We start from the raw sequence: 20,646 nt of genomic DNA on the forward strand, positions 1-20,646 counted from the left end.
TTTGGTAATGGATCAGCTCATTTCAGCCTGACTTAACAGTGTAGCAGGTGTTCCATTTGACATGAACATATTGGTGGAATGGGATATGTTGTCAATCAATTTGCTGGACTCTAGGTGTATGTGTCCATCATGGTCACATTAGAAGTGGGGTATGTCAGTGTTACTTCAGTCCTATGATGTTAGCTTACACATGTCTGGACAGATGGTAAAGATGTAGGTTTTTTGATGTAGTCATGTAGTCACGTAGAGGTTTCTACTCAGCATGAATAGTGGAATAGTATGTAGCCTTAATCCACATGATCGGAGTCCATTGTAATGGAGGTGTTGGTATACTCCCTGTGGTTGCCTGGGGGTTTATACTGTGTGCTAAGTAGGCCCCTATTGCTGGACATGACTATGTTGTCTATGTGTCATTGAATAAGATAAGTGGGTCCAGCAACTGTATCCAAACATTTTTAAAGGACTTTTGATAGATGTCTTAATTACATGCTGTGCAATTTTACGAGCCTTACTATTTTGGTATGCCATGCGTAGTGATTACATCTGAGGTATGTGACATTGTGAATGTTATGGACAGAGACACATGTTAGGTATATGATTGCTAAGCTACATGCTGTGTGGTAGTTGAAGTGAGATGAGTTTACTTTCATGAAACATGAGTACTGGTGATGGACAGGGCAAGTTTGGATTAGGGGTAGGCAAGATATTGTGATATCAGTTAAGAGCATTTGCTAAGGATGATTCATTGATACACAGTGATGATCTGTTTAGGGAGAGACGTTTGATGTTGCCAATTCATCTTGTGCATGAATAGTTAGTGTTATAGCTGAATTGATAAGATGGTGATGTAGTAGTCAGATGGTTGACTTAAGTTGTGGGTGAGACTGTTGTCATACAGGATTGTTGGATGTAGTAGTTGTGACATGATGTAAGCTCTAAATGGTTCCTACCTGGGGCTTTCTAAGACATAGATGTGATGTTACTGTTGTGTATGATTTAATGTATGTGTATGTTAAGAATGAAATGACCCTCTTTCTATTTGTTTCTCTGCATCAGCATTGGCAAGCAAAGGAGATGGGGCACAGCAGAGTGGGGAAGCTATTGGCCACGGGACCCGGAGTGCTGATACCACCAGCACTGAGGGACCGACTGGCCGGAGGGTGATGGGAGTGCCACGGGGTGGAGACAGGATCAAGTTCATCATCTTTGGAATTCTCCTCCAGTGGACCTTTCTTGGTGGTTGTGGACCCATCTGGCACCACCCAACACCATCTCAGTCTGCCACCCCTTACTACCACCGCCCTCCCTGGAGCTCCCCATCCAGTTGCCCATGCCCGCTCACCCAAGAAGGTGGGCATCTCCTTTGCCGCAGGCACCTCTGCCTCTTCCCCGGTCAACCCTGCTGCCCTCAGTAAGGAGGCTATTGACCTCCGGAGGTTCATCTCTGTGGGTCAGTCCACCATTGTGATTGCCATCCAGGGACTGGCAACTCAAGTCCAACAGAGTAATGCATTCCTGGAGGACATTCACAGTGAACTGGCTGGCCTACAGAGATCCTTTCAGGCTTTGGCCTCACTGATGGTAGCCAGACACCCTTTGTCTCCCGTACCCTCTCCACCTTACTCTTCCAAATACCTATCCCAAACCCCTCCTCCCCCACCCAACCAAAGCACACAGACAGACAAACCTGCATCCATTTCAACATCCTAGGGTAGCGCAGACAAACTCAAGCACAACAAGACACACCACCGGCATACACACAGGCAACATCAACCTGCACACACAGCAACAGTCACAACCTGCCCTGAGACCCCCACCACCCTGATCATCACTGACAGCACATCTGACACACCTGCGGACACCAAACCAACATTCACAGATCCAGCCACTACACCTATGTTACCCACAGACAGCACCACAGCAGACCCTGAGAAATCCACCCAAGTCACCACACCTGCAGACACCACAACCACAGACACACCTCCATGTAGCACATCCATCATCTCTCAATCACCACCCAATAGTCATCCACCTACCATGGCATCCCCAGCACCTCCACCCCCTCCTCCCAAGACACATAAACACCCTCACTCACCCACCCAACAGACACCCACCACCCACAAACCTACCTCGCACACACATGCACCCAAGACATCCACACCAACACTTCAGACAACCACTACCTCTCCCTCCACACCCAAACCCTTTTGCTGTGACCATTCCTGTGTTTAAAAAAGCTTTCCTTTCAAAGTTTGACCTTTTCCCTACTCCTATCCCACTCTGTGATACCCCTAAACACTCTGTGTCCCTCCCCAAGTCCAGCCCTTCCACCTCCAATGCCTGCCCTACCCCCTGCAAGTTCACATGCCCCTCCACCTGCCAAAAAGTCAACCTCTCCACCTAAGAGCCAACCCTTCCCTAAACTTAGGACCAAGCCCAAACCCCCCTCCCAAGCCAAATCCCAAAGGTCTCCCCCCGAGACCAAATCCCAAACCCCCTCACTATGCCCCCCAGATAACCCCTGAGGTGCCGGCCTGCCCCATAGATGTCCCTACCTGTGGAGGTTACATGGCAGTCAGAAGTCAAGTTCGGGGCACACATGTGTGCACTGTGTGAATTGAGACTTTTAATGATGGACTGGCCTATGGCCTTTGTTCAACAAATATCATGGTTCTAATAATGATTTGAATCAACCAGTTGTTGGTTTCCTGGTTACCTCTTTGTCATTCATTTCTTTCTCTAGTATGTAGTTGTTCCCGGCTGACATTATGTGTTTGTCTGTATGTGTGTGTATGTGCTGCTTGGGCTTTGTGTATTGTTTAGGCAGTATGTGAGGCTGTGTGCTGTGCTTTTGTGTGAATGTGGTAGGGTATGTATTGTGTGATGGACATTTGTATGTCCAAGAGGTATTTTTGTGCTGGTATTATGTGTTGTTTGTATTGAGGTATGTTTGTTGGTGTGCTATGTGGCTTTGTCTGGTTTGAGTGTGAGCGTGTTATGTGCATGAAATGTTAAATACGATGTTCTTTGTAAGTCGATTGGTAAGTAGTATGATTGTGTATTTGTATGTATTTTTTGCCTGTTGGTATTGCATTGTGATGTGTACCTGGGTAGTGTCCCCTGTGGGTCCCTGCCAAGTGACTGGAGATGGTGCAGTTGTCTTGTGTTTGTGACATGTTGTTGTGTGGTACTGTGTGAGGGTGGTCGTGTGCAGTGTTTCCGTGAGTACCTGTGTGTGTTTGTGACATGTGTATGTGTGTGTGTATGGTGGCAGTGGCGTTCTTGTTGTGTATTTGTGAGTGTGTGGCTGTAAGTGAGTGTGCCTGTTAGTGTGCCCTTGCACCCCCTTCCTGAATGTCTGTTGTGTGGGTGTACAAATATTGGCAATCTACAACAGTAACAGGTAAGAGTGTGTTCTCCTGGTTGCTGTTGTCATCATCGTCGCAGATTCCGAAATCTTTGGGCGAGCAGTAGCAGCGGGAAGATGTGTGGTTCTGGTTCTATCGTGGCTCCGGACGATTATGGTTTCCTGAAGGTGTGTATCTTCTTTCATGCAGTTGGTTTTTGCCAGGGATTCTCTGGTGGGGCGACTGCAGCAGAAACCTTGGAGGTGTGCAACCTCTTCATCTGTCTGGCGGAAACATGGTCTCCGCCGGCCTGAAGGTAGGTCCGTGGTGGCCAGACCACAGTGGCAGTGCTCTGGCTGTATTCTGTTGTGCATACCACCATGGTCGTAATTTGTCAGTCTTCTCAGTCTGCCTGTTGGCGGTATGAACACCACCACCAACATGGCAGTCCTGCTACCACCGAACTCGTAATGACCCCCTGTATCTTTCAGGATATTGGTTGTGGGTTACTGGGAGCTACTGCTTGCCTCCTTTATATATCCTGCAATACCTCATTAATTACAATATCATTTACTTGTGGCACTCCCATATCATGAATGAAAATATTATTTAGTACATTTACAATTCATATTAGTTTTAGGTGTAACCCATGTGACTTGGTAATTGCTTTCCTTTCTGAGATGTTATATATTTGTCTTGCTGCATCATTGCATCTGAAAGTAGTGTCATAATATAAATTAAATACAGTTTCTTAAAGTTTGTACGTTTGTCATTCTCATATAAAATTAAAACTTCTATTTTTTGTATACTTACTTTTATGTTTTTTTAAGATGTTTCACACTGTTTTGCAGTTTTTACATTGTGGGTGTTGTAATGTCAAACATGTTTTCCTTTTCTGTTGAAAGAAAACAATGTCAGTTTCATTTTAAATGTTTGCTTGTTGGTAGTTTGTAGAGGTTGAGCTCATTAGGTTTATTTTTACTCACGATTGGGGTGAGTTCATATTTTTTAATAATTTTTCTATACTTTGTTAGATCTTTTTTGCTGTTTGTGATAGGTGATTTTTCTGGCATCTTATCACTTTTCGAAGTTGTAGTGTTTTCTTTTTGGAAGTACACTTAAAGAGATAAAGTATGCAGTGTGTTTTTTTCAATTGTTTGCTATTTTACACTTTTGAGTTAGTTTACAAGTATGTTTTAGTTTAAATATACATTTTACTCACTTGGTTAGGTAGGTAGTTGGGGAGAAGTAAATATTTCTTCTTTAAGGGTCTGGTCAGAGAATCTTGCAGAGTTTCCATGTTTTGCAGCATTTTTCATTTTAGAAGTATTTAGTTGATAAAATTAGTGTGCCTCTTACATTTTTGATTAAATTGTTTGTGTATTTTTAGTTTGAAATTTTGTATCAGTTATGCCCTTCTATTTCAAATGCTAATTTAGGTTTCATTTCTAATATAATGTTTGATATATAGTTTGACAATTCTGAATATATATAAATACCAAGGGGCTGATTACGAGTTTGGGGGTCCTGGGACTGCCATGGTGGAGTTGGAGGTCCAACGGTCATCTGTTTGGCGGAAAGACCACCGTATTCTAGTTTGGTGGTTGTATTAAAAAAAGACTGCCAGGGGTCCACCGCCACTACTAGGCAGCATAGACCGCCATGGTCATGAGCAAGCCCAAGCAGGCCAGTGGAGCCTGTGTTTCCACCGGACTTATGAGGTTGCACACCGCCAATGTGACCGTGGCAGTGGAACCACCATGTAAAATCTGTCAGGGATGGACTCACCTGCAGGCAGCCTTACATTTCCGGTACCGCCATGGAGCCCTTCACAACCGGCATTCCGCTGCAGCTGTTCATCGAAATACAATGAAATCCACCCCGCCATGGACGCCAACAGCCATAAGTGCACACACCTACCTGTATTATTAACCTTAAAAACTGCTTGCAGCGCCAGCTTACACATCATGGGGGGCACGCAATTGCTAGCAGGTACACGCCTCAACCTATTCACACTCAGTAACATGCATCAACATGGACACAAACACATTCACAACACGCCCCCTTTGGGCAGCACACTTACACTGCACTGCAACACTACACAAATACACATGGCCACGCAGCTCAGGCACAGGGAGACTGAAGGCTACACAACATTGTCGCACACATCTACAACACACCTACAGCACATATATAAATACAACTCACACACTCACATTCCACACTGGCTAGGAACTGTCCTCACTTACAACACGCATATGAATGGATGTGGCATGGAACACAAACAACACCACCATTAAACAGCCTGCAACGGACACAAACATCACACACATCACAGCACAATGGAAGGACAATTGCATGCACAAAACACAGAGAGACAAAAAGACAAAGAGGACTATGCCAACTATACCTGCACTATTGAGATGATGCCATTTGGGATACCCAGGGAAGGAGAGTGCAGTGGGACATATATCACAAACAACATGTGCACAGGAAATGGCCCTACATGGGCCTCAGGGACAATCAATACTAAACCCAAATGTCCTGGAAATCTGCACAATGTGGAAGGGCAAGTCAACAAAGCACATACAACTCCTACTGCACAGGACATACCTCTACAGGAACTAGCTGCAAGGGACACACACCTAAATGGACACATGCACAGTCTAATGCAAACACAGCAAGCACAACTTAATACACTCCATGTCTGCACAAACAAATCTCAAGATGACACACATCACATGAATATATTAGCCATATAAGTCCAACACCATACATGCCCACATTGGACCACACAAAAATAAATACTTACAATACCAAACAGTACACCATGCCATGACACCACCATTGCATCTACACACATATACATATACGCATAACATATACCCTTCTCTTGGGGGACACAGGCACTGCCCACAAAGTTACATACTGCAAACAACAGCACATGGAGCAGCAAGCAGGCTGAAACACACACAACCAAAGTCACTCAGGAACAACATGAAGCTTGAAAAGGAATTGCAGGACAAATGTGTACCCAAACAAAACAACTATTTGTGTTTATTCCAACACCAAATGTGAAATGTCCGAGGCCATTGGCCATCAGTTTTTACAGTGCACAGTACTGTGCTAACACTTGATTCCTTTTACTGCCAGGGAACCTCCACACAAAGGGACATCAAGGTGGTAGGCAGGCACCTCAGAGATTATGTGGGGTGGAGTGGTGGGGGCATCGGAATTTGGATGGGGCTTGGGAAGGGTGGTCATCTTCTTGAAGGGAGGGCAGGGGAGGCCTTGGAGGTGGAAAGGATTGCCTGGGAGCTAGTTGGGGTCCTTAAGGATCTGGGACGGGGAGTAACAGGGCAAAGGTTAAGGTCGAAGTTTCTTTGACACACGGGGACAGCCATCAGAACAAAGTCAGGATTTGGAGGTTGAGGGAGTGGTAGCAGGCTGTGTTGGTGCAGATGTTGTGGGTCTGTGAGGTATGCTTGTGTGCGGAGGTGTCTGTTGGGTGTGTGAATGTGGGCGTTTGTGTGTCTTGGGGACAGGAGATGCTGGGGGATATGGGAGTGGCGGATGTGTGTGTGTCTGTTGGTGTGGTGACTTTGGGTTGGCTGAATGTGGTGGATGTATGCGTGTCTGCAGTTGTGGTGTCACCAGATGTTATACTTGTGTCGGATGTCTGCGGGTCTGCTGGGGTGGTGCCTCCGTGTTTGATGGGTGTAGTGGGTGTGTCAGTCACTGTTTTTGTTGTGCCAGTGGGCATGGTTGAAGTTGTGCCTATGATGCTCAGGGTGGTGGGAGTGTGTTTAGTGAAGTATTGAATGCTGTTGTGTCTGTAGGTGGCTGCTGTGTGTGTGTGTTTTATGCTGCTTGTGTTTGTGTAAGCTACTCCTGGGTGTCGAGGTGGATGTCTGCGGATCTGTCTGTGTGCCTTAGTTAGGTAGGGGGAGGGGGGATTTGGATTGGGAAGAGGGAGTAGGAGGGGGGACGGAAGGTGGGGGTTGACTGGTCGCTGTCAGTAAAGGGGACAGAGCCAGAAAAGATCTCTGTAGGCCAGGCACTGCACCATGAATGCCTTCCAGGAATGCATTGGTCTGTTGTAGCTGGCTTGTTAATCCCTGGATGGCATTCACAATGGCTGACTCACCCACAGAGATCATCCTCAGGAGGTCAATATCCTTCTCACTGAGGGCAGCAGGACTAACAGGAGACCCCCAACCTCTTAGGTAAGCGGGCACAGTCAACTTGGTGGGGAGCAACAGGAAGGGCGGTGATGGAGCGGGGATATTGGACAAGGTTGGTACTGGGGTTGCCCTGAAGGGTCCACCACCACTAGGGAGTGGTCTCTGGAGGAAGAATAAGATGATGAAGATGATTTTCCGGTCTCCCCCATGGCACTCCCCTTGCCCTCCGGGCCACTGGGTCCATCTGTGTCAGTTGTGTCTTGAGCTGAGGTCTTGTGGCCAGATGCTTCTCCACTCGGCTTAGCCTCATCTCCTCCGCTTGCCAGTACTGATACTGCAAAGAAAAAGAGGAATAGGGTCATCACATGTCTATGATAACACTTAAACCAAAACTCTGATTGGCAAACAATACCATTATGTCAAGTAAGCCCCAGCAACAATCTCCACCTAAGTGCCCCATACATATGAAGTAACATATGCATACATGCCATATGGATTTTCCAAAGTTGCCCACAGGAAAATCTGGATCTCAGACAACTACAATTGCATGGCTGAAGTTGTGCAACTCATGAAACACAAAAGGAGAGTATTGGGAGTATTTGCTAACCCACACCACCTCCCAGCAGAAATCTATAGAACCACTAAGGGTGTGGGGTAGTAGAGGTTGAGGGTGGAACTTAACCAGTGTTCCCTCAAAGGGCGGTATCAGTTAGGTCGCCTTAAAGTACGTGATGGGTCCCCCCCCTAGTCCGTAAGGGGACTCCCCCCTTTCTCTCTCCCCCCCCAGGACAACACAGTTTCTCATCCCTGGGACACTCCTTGCGCATGCCCTCTTCATCACATAGACTTTAAGGCGACCTAACTGATACCGCCCTTTGAGGGAACACTGGTTAAGTTCCACCCTCAACCTCTACTACCCCACACCCTTAGTGGTTCTATATGAAGTTGTGCAACCACAATGACTACAGAACAAAGGGGAGGCCTCTTCACCCTCAAAGCTGTGCCCCTTACAGCAAACCTCAGTTATGTCTTGGCACACAAGAGTATCCGACTGTAACGTCCATTCCCACACAAGATCATGCACACATCTATTTGACACACACATAATGAACCCACAATGAGAAATGGTGCCTGAAATCCTGCTATGTTGCTTACAAAAGTACAATATCCTGGAGTAGGTGACATGGGAATACCCATGTCACACTGGAAACATATCAACAATGTACACTTCACTAGGTGACATCTGTCAAATAGAGTCAAGGAGATAGCATCAATGTTACTCAGATAGGCCTCACATGTGGCATTGAAATGAACACTGTTGATATCATGTCCAATATGTCACATATGTCCCCAGAATACACAAAATAATGAATCAACAAGCCCCAGGATAGTCACCACTAATTTCTGAAACCCATAACAATTACATTATCTGAGTGTTTCTTTGGAAGCCATCTGTCCTTTGCATGTTGGAGGGACACACAACTTGCATTGACTAATAGAAGGCCCTTAATCTGTTGCCAATGAGAAGCAACATCACTATCCACATCTTGAATATGCCAATCCTGGTGTCTATCTGTGGATGAATGCCTCTACCCAAACACATGTGATGTCAACATCACTGCAAGTCACTCCATGATGCATGCCAACAGTCAGGGCACAATTTTTGACCATTACACACATTGCACTTTTCCACATGATTCCACGTCAAGTGCATATATAAACACAAAGTGGTTCCACATCTGGGTCTACTTGTCATGTCCCTCACTGCTATTGCAGTTCTACATGCCAAATGACATACTATGATGCATACATGTATCTGCCAGACAATAAACAATGGTGACACTCATGTCTGTCGCACAACATGAAATGTACCCCCATTGTAAATGTACTATTCCACAAACAGTTTGCAAAGCACATACACATGATGGAATACAGATACCATCCAGTCAACAGGGGTAGACCATGCATGGAAATGCAGCCTACAAATGCCTACTTAAGAGAAAAGGACACATGCTGACATGTAGGTGCAAGAGTGATGGCACATCATTCGTGTCAATAGACATTCCCCACTTAGCAAGGGAAAGAAGTTTGCTACAGCTGCAAACAATTAGCCATGTTAGCCATGTCACATGTATGATGGACAGCTACATATCACAAACTGCAGCAAGGCTCCAGCACCCATCCTACACTGAAGAAAGCTAGCTTCTGGGTGGCAGATGTCTACATACACATATACCCAGACACATGGCAGAGAGCAGTGATCCATCACCTACTTACCTTTGGCCTGTAACATTTAGGAGTAGTAATCTTTTGGATAGAAATTACACCGACTAAAACAACAAACAGTACATGAATAATCACTTGCAAGGCAAGTGGTTTGAGGATTCCCCCAAGTTTTGTCCTAAGTCCAAAAGGCAAGGCACATCAGTTTCATACACATGACATGTCAACACAAATAATCTCCCATCTACTGTGTAACACATGGCTTATCTCTAATTGTCAGGGGGAGCAGTCAGAACCTCACTTAATCACCTGGCAATGGGACAGACAGTAATTTGCTGTGCACTCACCCCCTTGTGGCTGTTGTGCTGCCCTCAAACGCCCATCAATCTCTGGATAGGCCACTGCCAAAATGTGGGCCATTAGGAGGGCCATTGTCCGACGGGCACTCAGCCCACGTTAGGAGGTCAGTTCCAGCTAGGCCTTCATGATCTTCTGGACCCAGCATCTTAGGTCCTCCCACCTCTTGTGACAGTGGGCGCTCCACATGCTGTGGCTCCCTGGTTCCGCACTTTCTTGGCAATGGCTCTCCATACCCCTTTCTTCTGATGGGGTGGACCTGTATGGATGCAAAATACAAAACAAGAAATTATGACCACAAGTCTCATCCAAAATGGCTGAGTCACATATATGCCAGTACACCAAGCTAAGAGCATTCTGTTTTGCCCATACTGCCTAAGTGTTGCACATACTAGACATGGAATACAGACATGACTACAAACACTTCCCAATCTGCAGACCAACACACAACCCTGCTCAGGCCCAGCACTGACTAGGTAGGTCAATTGAAATCTTGTGGGACATGCTCTAGCGATCTGAGTGAGATCTGAGAAACTATGAGACACATCCCACCTCTGTGGCTTCTGAAGGTTAGACTCCTTATACTCACACTCTGTGATAATAGTTCTCTGTATACAGTCCCTATAGGCTCATGCCAGATTACAAACTCAAACAGTACACAAGGGTAACAATTAAGGGACTGTCATGGTAGGTACAGAAAGAGTCTAGCTTGTCCTTGTGTTGACATGTGCAATGCAAATGCAAATTCATGCCACTTCAGGAGATGGGGTTCTGTGTTACTTATAATTAAAACAGAACACACTTTGGGCATATGTGTCCATATCACATAGATTACAATCAAAATAAGATAGGCAATTTCCATTGTCTTCACTGTGACTAAACTGCTGAGTCACATATCATGGGTTCTCAGGAAACAACACACTGCTTGCAGTTAGGAAATGTGAGAAATGCAATGAGGCTGCACAGGACATATGTGACCTGTATGAACATAATAACAGGGCTGTGAGACTAAAGGACCTGTCAGGAGTCAGAGCCACACATTGACAATGATGCCAAGTGCACATCAATCACAGATCAGTAACTCTCCTCTAAAACCATTTACAATTTTATCAAAGGAAAGAACCTCAATAAGCTGCATATTAGCACAGAGACTAGATTTGTCCACATGACAGGATCTGCTGGGATATAGTGCCACAGTTGCATAGCAAAATTGACTCAACATCAACCTAGACTTGGATCCATAGTGTGAGACACATGTCACGGGCTCTGGTCTTTGCAAGCTGATCAGACAGAACCTACATGACACTCCATTCCCATCACTTCCATGCATGACAGTACATCATGTAGCCAACAGCAATTTGGCATGTGGTATATGTGTGGCAACCTTAAAGGCAGTGAGAGTGATGGCATGCCTTCCTAACAACAGTCTAGCAAGGGCAGATGTGTGAAGAAATCTCTGTGGCAACTTACACATAGCTCACTTTACACACAACTGACCCATACGACATGCTTACACAGCTCATGTTGTCATACACATACATGCTATCTCATATTGACAACATTCATGAGGTAAGGGATGTCTGTGGATGGCTGTATTGGTACCTCACCTAGTTATAAGCATCCAACATAAGTTGGATCAGGAAACGCTCAAAACACACACATCACAATATATTAGAACTCAACCTCTGGCACTGACCACAAATACATGCACATTGACTCTCCCATTCATCCTACACTGACTGCACCTTAAGGGCCTCAAGTTTACATTCTGGCACACATTGGCACAATGAAGGATGTGGGATGATTGCTCCCAGAGGTGGTACACAGCAGCTCAGATAGTGGAGGTCTTGCTGGCAGCAGTGTCAGTACGTAGTGGTCAAGTCTGCCAGATACACAGTCGTCATTGCTGGCGGACACAGCAATTGGCCTGCGACCACCACTGGTAACAAAGGTAGCCTATGACTGAGACCGCAGTGGTTGCAACTGCCTACCGCCATGACAACTTCCGCTGTCGGTCGCAAGTGGTTCCTAATGTCCAGTGGAATAGGTCAGTCAGCTGCCATTTTAGAGGCCTGAAATGCGTTTTAGGGCTCCAAAAAATTCATCACACCTCAGAAAATGTTCTTTTTAACATTAAAAACTGCTTGTCTTGTCATGTAAGGCCTACTACTCAAAGAGCATTGTTGTGCCCTGCTAGGCATATATGGCAATTTGCATTGGTGGACTGTCCCCTACCCCGACAAAGGTCATTTTAATGCTTGGAACAGCTAGTCACAGTCCGGGTGGCATTTGTAATGCACAAATTGTTGATGTTCAGCTACATGATGTGTACACATGTGTGGCAAAGCAAGGGGGTAACATGTGACCCCTGTGTGATTATCAGCTGAGATGTGTACTGTGTATCATGTCGACACCTTACTACATGCCTTCTCACATTTTATCATTGACATGCATCCTGTATGTTGCCATGCATAGGTACCCTGGGAGGGGGAAGATCAGACAACCTCTTGTCTATCATCCACTGCCAGACCTTCAGACCATGGAAGAACGTCACATCATTCAGAACTACCGTCTGAATCAGCAAACAATCATGGACCTATGTCATCATTTGGAGCCAGATCTGATGCCTGCCATTAGCCATCTAACAAGCATACAACCCATTGCACAAGTAATGGCAGCGTAGCACTTCCTGCACATGAGGTCCTTCCAAAATACAGTGTCCCTATCTGCTGGGATGTCTTAGCCAATGTTCAGTCTGGTTTTGAAGGATGATCTCTCAGTAGTGCTGATACACCTGGACAGCTATATCCGGTTTCCGCAACGTGAGGATTTTGCTCATGTGAAGGTTGACCTCTATGGTTTGGCACACATTCCACATGTGTGGGAGGCACTGATGGCACACATGGTTCCTTGGTCCTACTGCATGGCAATGAACAAGTGTACCGCAACAGAAAGCACTTCCATTCAATCAATGTCTAAGCTGTTAGTTTGGCGGACCTCTACATTTCACAGATCTGTGCCCATTATCCAGGTTCAGTCCATGATTGCTTCATTATGTGGAACAGTGCAATTCTCCAGCTGATTTCACAACTGTACCAAAGAGGGCCTTGCTGGTTGGTAAGTTACTTTTGTCCTGTTTGTGTGTGTGCAATCTCTGCTACAACAATTCCGACGAGAGGGACTCATAGTTGCACATATGTCCCATTCCATTACATGGGACTCTGCATACCCAAACTGTTCAAGGTTGTCGATGCCACTGAGGAACCCAACTACACCAGGGGAAGTCTACTTTAACGATGCCCGTGGAAAAACACAGGGTGTCGTAGAGCAGGCTTTTGGGCTCCTGAACACTAGATTTAGATGTCTGGACAAGAGAGGTACAGCCCTACTCTACTCACCTGGAAAAGTGTGTAAGATCATTGTGGCCTGCTGCATGTTCCACAACATTGCTCTGCAGAGGGATGTCCCATACATCCCAGATGAGGGGGAGCTAGCAGTGCCACTGGGTGGGAATCCTGGAATGCTAAGGGAGAATGACAGTGATGAAGAGGAAGGTGAAGACTTACGGACAGGTCTCATCAATCACTACTTTACCTGAGTGTATGTATGTAATGTGATGTAATTACTGTGACTGTATGAGGAACTGTAGTTGTGAGGATGTGTGCAGTAGGATGTTTTTCTAAAACACTGGGGATCTAAAGCTTTGCAGTATACAGCCAAAGGTTGCTTGCTAAGTCAGACTTGAACATTTCACTACCTTGATTAGCTGCTTTGTGTAAGTCTCGTTGGAGTGTAAGTGGATCTGTTGATGTTTGATATGAGGTTTTGGTCATAGGTATCACTTTCAAACCTAAACTCCTTCTATTGTTTTTATCCAGGTACCTTCAGCAGGACATCCTCATGTGGTCATTACAGAGTTCGGACATTGGCAGGGAACTGATGCTGTTCTAATATAGGAAGTGGACATGGATTGATCTAGGTAATGGTCACAGATTTAGGGATTATGAGTCCTGTGCCAAAGTAGTTTGGACAGTGTGTGGGTGGAATTCTGACGTGTACAATGCACTGTTTGATGTGGTGTGTTGGGCCAATTGTCTCATGTGTGTGATCATGTGGCCTTGAAATATGTTTCATCAAGTGCAATCCATGCATTCACCCTTCACATTGTGTGGACAATGTTCTTGTATGACCTGTTTGCAGCTGTAGGTGTGTTTCCTCATGGCAGGCCACATTACCAGTGCCGCAATACTGACATAGGTTTGTAGCATATCACCAGATGCTTGGTCATTGTAATAGGATGGACCTATGATCAGGGTCCGTTGTACTGCTCTCTGTCTGTGCCATGGTTTAGGTGATGTTAGCAAACCAGGTTATGGTATGTGATAAGCCTCAAGCTGGTGACACCATCCACTAATCTGTTAGCCTATCCTACGGGACCAGGTCTGACAAAGCCCTTTCTTCTGTGGTCTGGGGGACTGTACCTTGGTATATCTACCATGACTCAATATGGTTCAGCCATTCTCGGCTATACAGTCCAGACATTTTGACAGCCTATGTGCTGTACAGTGCAATAAAACGTTTGGTGTGACCAGACACATGTATAAGTGTGTTGCTTGTAATCCTCAGCATGACACTACCTGCGATATATTCCTCCTTCCATCACCATCTTGTGTCTTTCTCATGTGCTTACATCTCAACATTTTAAAATGTGGAACAGAAGCAAGCAGGCAATGATTTTTTGATAGGTGAGTTTATTGACAAAGGTGCAGGAAATAGTAATGAGATGTAACACAAAAGAAAGTGAAGGGATCAGTCATTGTGATGAAATGATTTTAGTAGGTGCCACAACATTTGAAGTCCTACGTCTAGTGTCCTACTGCCATAGGAAATGGAAGGTGGTTGAAGAAGAGTCAACAGAGTGAATATGTGGCACACAAAAGAGTTCCTTCAGGCAGAGGTCACTTGCTGGCAGTGATTAGTGTCTTGCCATCGGATGCTCTTGGTTTCTTGGCCAGATGCCCCTGCTTGAGGGGGGTTTCTGCTGTTACAGAGGCAGGGGTGTCTGAGGTAGGTCCTTCCCCTGACAGGGCAGCCCTTCCAGTGGCCGCCACACATGTTGAAATGACTGGTATTGCTTGGAAAAAGGAAGGGGTGTTGTGTTGCTCATGGTCCATGATAAGAGTACTACTTATTTTCCTGAACACCCCTGATAGAGAGGCCAGGATGGTGTTAGTGGCCATCCACGTTTCCAGTGACTCATGGTGGAAGTCTCTCTTCAGCTGCTTCATTTCCCAGAGTTCAGCAAGTCCTTGGCACATCACAACTTGGGATTCTTGATAGGCTCCCAAGACATGGCTGATGGTATCCTGGCCAGCACCATCCCCAGTGGCCTCATGCCGCTGGTCCACAACATCCCTCCCATGCCCCCTACCCTCACATGCCTGTGCCCTTGCCACAGATTGACCCTTACCACTGGTTCCAGGACCATCATTGTCCGAGGGTGCTGCTGTGACTCAGGATCCTTGGCTGCGGGGCATGAGATGCTTGTCACTATCCTAGGGACACAGTTTGAGGGTTGCTGCCTGCGATGTTGATGCAGCTTGGCTGGGAGGACTCGATATGCGCATGGTGAGGATCACTGGTGTCGTCTGAGGAGGTTTCCCTAATGGACCAGAACCGTCCTCAACATCCAGATGTCCAGGAGTGTTGTCATCACTGAGTGCTTCATCCATGGGGGTAGTGGCAGTTTCTTCAGTGAGCTTGGTGTTTCCAGTGGCAGCTTGACCTTTTGATGTGAGAAATACAAAGTTACTGGTTGTATTGTGCATATTTACCTCCAACGGTATAAAGTGACATTTAGCAAAGGCTGTGTACACATTTGACTTGCAGGTTTTCCTTATGTGACAGGTACACATGCTATCAATTGTACTGACCTGACATTTGTGAAACATACCACTTCCATTTCAGTCAAGCAGCTGCAGAATTGAGGAGTTTATTAACAATTGGGAGGATGGGCATAGACTTCTATCTTGCCACCAGTGCAGGCGAAACAGTGGCTGGGCAGGATGTGGCTTTGATCATTTTAAGGCCTAGTTGACTGTTATGCAGGCAGACCCAGAACTTTGTTGTAGATATGGTAGAAGTCATGGTCAGTGCATGGTAAGTGTTTCTGCCAATATCAGTCATATGATGCATCTTGAGGCCTTGGGTTCTTCTTTTGTTGCACCCAGGTTGAGCGTTCCTTCCTGTCCACAATATTTTCACCTTGGCTTAGCTGCTCAAGAAGGATCTAGGTGGTTAGGCCAAAGGCTTGAAAGGCAAGCGACTGATACTGGAAAATATAATCTAAATGACTTGTCACAGTGCCTCTATTAAATGTTTGTAGTGCTGGGGTATCTGTCCTGGTGTTCCCATTCACAAGTCTGAGAGCCAGGGTCGCAGCCTGCTCCTCTAGTTGGGCTGCCACCCCAGTAGATTTTCTCAACTCACCTCGGACTGCCCGAGACCGAACCCTAGGTCCGGCTTGGTGGCAGGTCAATAGTAAATCCCTCAAGTCAAATGAATTATGGCCATTACAGTCCCCTGCCATAATTACTTGGACATCCCCGTTCAAGTGATTCAATGCATCTGCTGTATGCTCCACTGTTGCAGATTGTGCATTTACAGGAACAGATCTCACATATATGTTCACAATGGCTAAGTACTTGGGGCCAAATGTACAAAGCTATTTAGTGACTGCAAATGGTGAAATTTGTTGTTTGCGACCGCTAAATGGCCTTGTACAATGTGCCAACTCTATTTTGCGAGTCAGTAACCTGCCATAAACTTGTAAATTATGGTTTGCGACTTGCTATTAGGAAGGGTGTCCCTTCCTACTGGCGAGCCACAAGGGGTTTTATGATTGTTTTGTGTTTGAGAATGCGGTGACTAACAGTTTTAAGCCCAATTTCCAGAACATCCATAGACTTTGTGGCAATGACCTTAACTAATGGAAATAGATCCTGCTTCAGGCAGATTACCAGACCACCTGATCCTTGCCCTGCAGGCGAGGGAACTGCATGAGCATTAAATGCAAAAAACCCAGGTCTAAATACTGGTCGGGTTGCCCATGTTTTTTGTAATAGAATGATATGAAGTTGATCTATAAAGTTACACCATTCTGGGTCGCTAAATTTCACTCCGATTCCAGCCATATTTCATGACAGTAACTTAATTATGTCCCTATCTGTCACTTCACTCCGAGCTACATTCTCAGGGTTGTTATTCTGCTGCCCCACATCCGTTGCCATGCAGTCCTGAGGGCTCCCTTAGTAAAGTTATATTTCCTCTTCGCCTCCTTTCCAGGGTAAGCAACAGGTAGGCTGGTTTAGTAAGCCCTGTAATGAGGCTAAGAAATTCCTGAGGAAGGCACTAAAAGAACAACCGAGAGACAAAATGTTTGTAAGAGATGCAAGGGCACACTATAAATCCATCCAGCGGGCCAGGAAGCAACAGCTTAAGGAGCAGGCCTGGGAGGAGTTGGAAAGAGCATCACTACTCAAGAACCCTGGCCTGTTTTGGAAGGTGGTTAACAAGGGCTCATTTGAGATGGAAACTTCTGAGGGGTTGGGATGTAATATTGCCCCTGAGACGTGGGTGGCCCATTTCTGTGGAATTTTCTCGGGGTGCTGTATAGGGGAATTAAGGGGTGACCAGCAGGGACAGCCTCCTGATTTGGCCATTAGATATAACCTTGAGGAGGTAAAGGAGGCGCTGCAATGCAGCGCAAGTCATGAAGCCCCAGGCCCCAACCCTATTCCAATGGATCTATATAAATATAGTCCACAGTTTTGGGCTCCCATTCTGCTTAATGTCCTCAACGCAGCGGTTAGTGCAGCAATTCCAGCCTCCTGGATATAGCTTTTATGTGGCTGTGTATGACTTCTGATGTGCTTGTCTGGCATGGGATTGGTTCCTTTTTAAAGGGAGCTATACATTGGCGGAACAACGCTAATTTTTAACTTTTTAACTTTTTGGTTAGTGTTGGTTTGAAATTATTGCTTTTTATGGTACCATTATTTTTGAGTAATGTGATTTTGTATGTAATTTTTTTTTCCTTTCACTGTTTTAAACATTTTTAATATGGGGGATATGAGGTATGAGAGTTTGTGATGTGTTGTGTATTTATATGTATTTATATGTTTTTATGGTTGAAAACTTTCAAACTGAATAAAGTTATTATTCTATTCTATATTTCCTCTTCGTCTCCTTTCCTAGAGACCAGGGGCATGGCAGATTGGCTGACTTCTGCAATACAGATATTAGTGCCCAACCTAACTGTATGGGGATCTTTCAGTCATTCAACCTCCGACAGGACCTCAGGGGCTTCATGATTTAAGATAAGGGAGTGATGGTGTATCATATGTTTGTGTGTGATTCTACTCGAGTGTTCTGGAGGAGTAAATGGAATGTTTAGCTTGACGCGTATTTTGGGATACTATCTGGGGCCTAAATTTATGTTCAAGTGATATTAGACCCTCTGGAAGGTCTCAGTTCATTAGCTTCAACCCTATGCAGTCCTGGTTGGGGGGGCGCTAATACAAGTGGAATATCTTATGTCTTCCTTATTACGGATCTGCGTCCTATGGTTTTCCTGATCCAGAATATGGTTTTATTAATGAGCGAATCTTGCGATTCCCTAGCGCCCTGAATCAGGTTTGGAACATTTGGCAAATATATGTCATGCTGTTTAGCCAACAATTTAGAGTTCTCTAGCCTCCTATGTATGTTCTACCCCACTACATCACTTTACCTGGGACTGGCCAAAATAGAATTGGTGCTAGGAATTATCTCTTTCCCTGCTTTGTCTATCCCTGTTATTGGCTGAGATGTCCTGGCAAGGACGTTAGCTCCTTGTGCACACCTGTATTCCTTTCCATATATGTTGCCTTGATGTGGGGACGGTCCTAAGGAAAAGGGGACTTAATAGGGCCCTGTGATACAGTATTTATGTTTACTACCAACGTGGACAGACTTTCCAATTTCTCATTCACAACTTTACTGAACCTACTCATATATTCAAGTAAACTCTTGATTTCGCCCCGCAGATGGTTTAACTGTGAGCTCATGTAAACTTCTCCCTCCTTAGCACCATTTGACACGGGTCCATAGTTGCTGGTATCTTTACACTGCTCATGTTCAGGGGACTCCAGCATGGCAAAGCGATTTGAGCACTCACTATAGAAGGGACAGAGCTCAATTGAACGTTTTAGGGTCTGTTTGGGGGGACCTCCAATACAGCCTCTATGGCTGGAGAGGTGGTAGGTTGATTTTTTCCTGGTCGATTTGAAAGGGACGAGTATATTTTCAGATTTTTTAAAGTAAGACTTGATGTATTTTGCTGGAACCCCCATCTCCCCCTTTCCCCATGAAACGTCCTTAACTTTTAGGGCAAGCAGGCCCTCAACTTCTTCAATCAGGTCATCAATCTGGTCCATAATGTAGTTTTCTGCTGAATGTCTGGGTAGTTTCCTGCCCTCCCCCCAGCTCTGATGGTTTGTTACATGCCTTCTACTTAACTATCCTCTTGGGGCTGATGGACTTGTGTGCCCTACTAACAGTTACTTGGACACTTAACCACCCTTCAAGCAATCCCCTGTTAGTTTCCTTGATACAAATTGATTTGCCTCAATCAAGGGCTATGAGGCTGTGTTCCTTCTCCTTCGGACTGGTACAAGCCACACAGTTGGAAAATATCCCCCATAAATAGAAGCGCCTCATGGGGAGTTAGTCTCTGAACTTGAATCTCAAGGTAAAACAAAGAGTAGGCTCACAAAACAAGTCAATAGGCAACAAGCCCTAAAGCAGCCTCAGAACTCAATAATCGGACCATGTCCAAGTCCTGTTCAGCATACAGCCATGATGGTACTGACATAGACCGCCCAGCAGCACCCTTGGAGACAAGGTTTTTTTAAAGTGGGTGAATTAGTAAGCAATGTCAGTAGAAGGGCTCACTGATCTCAGAGGCCCAGCAGGCTTTAATGTAGGGACCAAGGGGGATGGCCCTGCCCTCCTCTATCTGTCGCTGTTGGGCACAGTCTGCCCTGCCCTTTGCCCGGGCTTATATACGTATATATATACTGCAAAATGACCAAGGCACTCAGAGGAGTAAAGTCCAGCAAAGTTAATGGGAAAAGGTATCCCTGGTAGTGTAGGTCCAGAAGCGGAGAAGAAAGCGCTGATTCCAAGTTGGTGTTGATCAAAGTCTTTAATTCTTAGACAATGTTTGTCATAGGTGAGTTTTCGTCTTTGCAGAGAAACAGCCAACACGTGTTTCGTCACACAAGTGACTTTATCAATGTTGGGCTAGTCCGGCCAAGGAAAGTGCGACCGTACTTGATATGCAGGTAGGTCGAAGGTATGTGCTGGGTCTGGCAAGTTCAGTGTATGTTCTTCCAGTAACCGAAGAGGAAGGCGAGGAAACCCTGATAAGCCTCCAAACGAGTTCCTTGTTGGAAAAGCTCGGTCCGCCTGTCCGTCCGAAAAAAACGCGTACG

The sequence above is a fragment of the Pleurodeles waltl genome, chromosome 9, assembly GCF_031143425.1.
Source record: "Pleurodeles waltl isolate 20211129_DDA chromosome 9, aPleWal1.hap1.20221129, whole genome shotgun sequence".
NCBI classification, from domain to species: domain Eukaryota; kingdom Metazoa; phylum Chordata; class Amphibia; order Caudata; family Salamandridae; genus Pleurodeles; species Pleurodeles waltl.